We start from the raw sequence: 5,980 nt of genomic DNA on the forward strand, positions 1-5,980 counted from the left end.
AATTTTTATACTAAATTAGGTTATACGGTAACACCCCAGTACTGAAAAGTATGGGGTGTTACAACTTCGATGACATCGAATCCTGACAGATTTCTACCTATTTTTTTACCGTTGGAATTTTTACTTATAAATTTGGGGGCTTATTTCTTTGGTTCTCAAGTAAGAAAAAGAAAGAGATTTGAGAGAGTTATTACTAGAAGAAAACCACTTACCTTCTTAAATCCTTTTTCCTCATAGGAGTTCATCTTTCAATCCTACCTTTTCCTCATGGGAGTTCATCTTTCAATCCTATTTTAAATGTTATCATTGGAAAATCAATAGATTTGATTAAAAAATGAACTTCAACATTCAAGGATCTTCCAGCAACTCAGTTATTAGCAAATCATTGAGTTGGAATCCTTTGAATGCCTAATCTTAGAGAATCTCATCTAGACTAAAGACCCACAATTAATAAAAAAAGATTCACCAAATACCTTGACCCAACACCCAACGACTTCCATTGGAGCATCTATTGTTGTTGCAGATCAAGAGAGCTAAAGACACTTCATCATAAGGAACATCATCTTAAGCACGTGCTAAAAAAGGGTCTCACTCACTTTCAAGTAAGTATCTAGAGTCCATTGTGTTTGAAGCCCTTTCCTTATGTAGGATTTGGATTCAGAGTTTGGGTTGTCAAACTCGCTAAGACCTTTCGTAAGCTTCCGACGAGAGAATACGTGTTGTGTCCTTGTGTAGGACCTATTGCCTTGTGTAGGCACAGTGCAGTGTCATTGTGTAGGACCTACTGCCTTGTGTAAGCATTGCCTCGTGTAGGCATAGTCAGTTGCCTTGTTTAGGCACCTAAGGTTGCCTTGTGTAGATTCCTTAGTTTAGCCTTGTGTAGGTTGTAAAGGTTTATGGTTAACCTGATTTAAAACCATTGCATAGTGAAATCCGGTATACTCTAGGAGAGAGTGTATCTACCAGGAGTGGAGTAGGCACATAGCCGAACCACTATATATCGTTACGTTTGAATGAATGCTCTTGGATGTGTTTTTGTTATTTGATGTTATGTTTATATTATACACATTACATGCTTGATAAAATGCAATTAAGATATATTTCACTAAGTCTGTTGATGTGGATTTCTAGTCAACTCTCACTATGCCTTCGAGTACCTACGCATGAAGAAGACAAAGGAGACCCTGTCTATAGTAGGGAACCCTCCAATGCCAAAGTCAGAATCAAGCAAGACTAGGTCCAATAGAGATAAGGGTTCACTGGTTCGTGAATTTGGGTGTACATATATGTGTGTATCTTTCACCATTGGAGGAGTTCCTATTTATAGCCTCGCGGAGTCAATTACGTAGGTAGAAGTGCCCCTTAATCACGGGCGCACGTTCAACGTATGTTCCTCAACTGTTTCATGAGATCTATGATGGAGATAAGATCAAGTAGTCAAGATATGAAATCACATGGTGGAAGGCCAAGACTGAGGCTGAGCATCCAAGCTAACCTATACAGCCATCCTGAGGAGGAGTTTTCTGACCTGGACCCTCTGGTGGGGCGTGGTCGAGCTCTGAAAACATATGGTAGGAGGTCAAGGTTAACCAGTCGAGCTGATCTTCATGACCATCCTGAGGAATAGCTCCTTGAGCTAGGCCCTTTGGTTGACTATGGTTGAACTTCCTGATCGGATTACCGACCTGCCTACGTCTAAGCACTGAGACTGAGCTCCATTCCTTGGTGAAACAAACGACATCTCCGATTACTATCCTCTTCATCTTATCATACGGGGTAGGATATCGAAAATGGCCACGGGAGCTTGGTGCTCGTCCTCTTCTAAAGAAGGTGGAGACACTTCATTTCTTGGTGAACATGGCTGTGGGGTGGGCATATCTCATACAATAGATTACCGTTTTTTCGCCGTTGAGGAGCTCCTTGGTCATGACTAGCACTAGCTGACCACGCGATAAGCATAAATATCTGGCGACCTCATAATTCTAACTAGTTCATTTTTACCCATAATAATAACCCCTACTTCCATGTTGAACATGGTGAGCTCAGGAAGTAAGTCAGTAGTGAGGTCGGATCAATGACATCTGTACATAAGAGGTTGAGTCGGTTCACCATAAATGTGGAGAGAGGTGGCAGGTGGGGAGATCAAGGAAGATCTGCAATGATGGTGTGATGCGCTCGAAGTGGCGTGCATTGGCAGGGCAACTTTTGTCTTCTCGACCTATGGGGTACATACGCGTGGCATTGCCTAGGAAGTCGGGTAGTCAGGCTAGTAGGACATCTCTACATGGCCGCATGCACGTGCCAAGGAGACTCTTCAGCTGTCGCATTTAATACGAGTAATCACTGCAAGTGGCCGAGTGTTAAGGGTCAAATATTGCATATTAGACCCTAGTTATTGCATGATTTTATGAATATGATATTGTTTAACGGCCTATTTTAATCGTGTTTGTGTTGCAAGGTGAATTTAAGAGCCTGGACTGAAAAAGGGTACTAAAAGTATGGATTTAATGCTTAGAAATCACCAAGGTAAGGGACACATCCCAGGGGACTGAGATTGAAGAATTTACATGCCAGAGATCCGAGAAAATCAAGCAATTCACGTTAAAGAGGCCTGAAAATCGTCCAAAATGTAAGATCATAGGGTTCTCACCATCCGTTTGGCTCGAAACTTCATATCTGGCCTGAGGACCCTAAATTAACCGTACACGTCAAATTTTAGCCATTGTATCCTTGTGGAAGTGGCTCAACGGATAGATCAGCCCACAATACACTGATCTAGGGCCCACCTGATATCTTGATATACTTAAATTTTGGTCTTAACCTCTTAAATTGGATGAAAAGGAGGATGACAGAGCAGATTTATCATGAACATCACAATGGGCCCCACCTTAGGGTGCATGCACACCCAGGACATGTAAACCCACTGCGCAACGAATCAGCCAGAGCAGTCCAACGACCGCTGACCCGAATTTGAAAAGGATTTAGAAATCCTTCTTCCAGCTGCGCAAATGGAAACATAGACCCACGTGCGATCCTTGTGGGCCACCATCTTAAGTCAACGATCCGATCCGGACCATCCAGTAGAATCCCACAATCTGACTGATCAAGACCTAGGTGACGGAATTGCAAAAGATAATGGAGATCGGTTTTTAATTGTCCAAACGGAAGACTGACGGTGCAATGAGAAATCCCGTGGGCCACACCGAATTTGATCTAGAAACCGTCTATCTTGCTAAATTTCCAAGGGGAATCCAATGGACAGACTGGATTTCTCAGAGAATATCAAACATGGGGCCCACCAATCGTCATAACGCAAGAAGCGTGCGCAGGCCGTGCGTCCGAGAGATCCAGCCACTATGGGACATTGCATGATCAAGATCATGGTCGGATCCATGATCCGTACCATCCAGACGCTAAGGAAATTTCGACTGTCCCTACGTTAATAGAGTGGATCGGAATCAATGCAGTGGACCACGCACATCGTCCGATCTTCCTTGTGTAAGAAACAAAGTGCGAATCAAGCTGTCTAGCTTTCTTTTGGAAACCTCCTTACACAAGAACCGTCTAGAAAGACCAGACCTCTATAAAACACGTCCCCATCTGATGTATGGGGGGAAGAGAAGAGAGAGAGTGAGATTGTGGAGACGGCAACAAGAGTTTTTCTTCTCCTTTTTCTTCCTTCCATGGTTTATTTCCTTGATTTTTTCCTTTAAGAGATTTGAGTTCACCATGTCTACGATGGGCTAAACCTCTTAGTTAGGGCTAAGAGGTGAAGCTTGTAGGGCGATGGGAGACTTTTTATTTATGCCTTTTGATTCATGTTAAATTGAACTAATTTTGATTCTAGTTTGATTATAAGGAATGCCTTTAATTTTAATGGTTTGTTGTGACTTTAATTACAATGGATCTGCGATAGCTCTGAGCATGTCCTTTTCATTACTGTGATTATGAAGTTAGGAAGCCTTGTTATTCACCATCGTCTCTTAGGCATGGTTAGATGACGGAACCCTTCCTAATGTTCATAACTCTTGGTTGTGGATTGGTTATATTCTATTGTTTGCTTTGTCTCATGGGCATGGTTTTGTGATGGAATCAAGTCTAATTCTCATACCTCTCATCTCTTGAAAACTAGATCAAAGGAAGTTCAAATTTGATTTTTAAGGTTATATCAAGCATAGATCTCCCTAATCTTTACAAGTGGATCCTTGGCACCCTAGTTTCCCACCTTTAAATTTTACAAATTTTAGTAAATTAAATTCACAATTATTTCCTTAATTCTTCCTGGTTTAGATTACATTTTCTCCTAGTTGTAGTTTAAGTTACTTTCAGAATACATACAAGGTTCAGTCCCTGTGTATTCGACCTCGGTCTTACCGAGATTATTACTAGATCACAACCTATACTTGGGGTGTGAACAAGTTTTTGGCGCTGTTGCCAGGGATTGACAGTTACGTTTTTCTGGGATTAGCTAGTTTTAGAATTAGGTTAAGATTAGGGCTTTTCTAGATTTAGGTTTTTCTATTTGATGTCTAGAAACTAACCTAACTTTTCTGTTTTGTAAGATCTTGACATAGACGTTCTAAATTGGTAATCTCTTTCTAGTTTTCTAGTTTTTCGGTCTTCTATTATTAGATTAGGTTTTATTTTCTATTTTTAGAAACTTTCTAATTTTAGGATTTCTTTTGAACTAACTCACTTTCTAATTTAGGTTAGAACTTTCCTAATTTGTTTTAGAAGTTTTCTATTTTCTTTTAGGATTTTTTCCCTTTTTAGAAACTAGTTTACTTTCTATTTTAGGATCACTTTCTAATTTTAGAATTTCTGTTTGTAGAAACTAACTTGTTTTGGTTTGTTTTGTAGGTTTTTAACTTTGGAACTTTGAATTTGGTAACTTCTTTCCAACTCTTTTCTCTTTCTTACTAGATGTTTATTTCCTTTCTTTCTTTTAGGTTTAGGTTTAGAATATGAATTGAGGGCTACGAGTGTTTCATGCCCAAGTGGGTTCGTGACAACGCTCGACGTCTCTTGACTAAAGGAGGATTGGTTGAGGGGTTAACTATCCATCGCAAGATTATACACCGCTTGAGATCCCCTGATTTAATTGAGGTGATGGTTGTAAATAAACCTGAAGCACTACTTCCACCTAGGGTCGGAGAAGTCCAGGATGAGAATGAGGTGCGGGGGTGAGCACGCCCTCATGCATGGTTTTTCCAGAGAATACGGGACACATGGATATCAAGCCAGGGGTGATCCAACTCCTTTCTAAATTTCATGGGCTTGAGTTAGAAAATCCATATCTACACTTAAAAGAGTTTGATGAGATCATAACCACTTTATATTTTCCAAACATATCTGAAGACACAGTCAAGTTGAAACTCTTTTCCTTTTCTTTGAAAGAGAAAGCTAAGACGTGGTTGCATTCACTACATCCTAGATCTATTGGCACATGGAATGATATGCAAAGGGAGTTCATAAAGAAATTTTTTCCACATCATAAAACGAACACCCTTAGAAAATCAATCATGAACTTCATCCAAAAGGAGGATGAAACATTCTTCCAATGTTGGGAAAGGTTAAAGGATCTTGTCAGTTCATGCCCACAACACGGTTTTGAAACATGGAGCATTACACACTTTTTCTATGATGGACTGACATCTTCCATGCGCCAATTGGTTGAGACGATGTGCAATGGGGAATTCATGAATAAAAATGTCGACGATGTGTGGGACTACTTGGATAGACTTGCTGAAAATGCACAATCATGGGGACACATACCCAAAATCAAGCACCATGTCTAGGTCGACTCAATCTAAGGAGAGGGGTGGAATGTATCTCCTGAAAGAGGATGATGATATCAATTCTAAAGTGACTAATCTCATAAATAAATTCGAGGCCATGGAATTAAAGAAGGATAAGGTTAATGAAACTGTTTGCGGTATCTGTGATTGTAACATTCACACAACTGAAAATTGTCCAACAA

The 5,980-nt window shown here is 40.3% G+C and overlaps 1 non-coding gene across 1 annotated transcript; it reads right to left on the reverse strand.

The window, feature by feature from the left end:
* Positions 1-5,504: 5,504 nt before the first annotated feature.
* On the reverse strand, positions 5,505-5,611 carry LOC131224534 (small nucleolar RNA R71). Its single transcript, XR_009161010.1, has one exon. It is a non-coding gene; the product is annotated as a small nucleolar RNA R71 (small nucleolar RNA).
* Between the last annotated feature and the right edge of the window lie 369 nt (positions 5,612-5,980).

The sequence above is a fragment of the Magnolia sinica genome, chromosome 13 (genome assembly GCF_029962835.1).
Source record: "Magnolia sinica isolate HGM2019 chromosome 13, MsV1, whole genome shotgun sequence".
NCBI classification, from domain to species: Eukaryota; Viridiplantae; Streptophyta; class Magnoliopsida; order Magnoliales; family Magnoliaceae; genus Magnolia; species Magnolia sinica.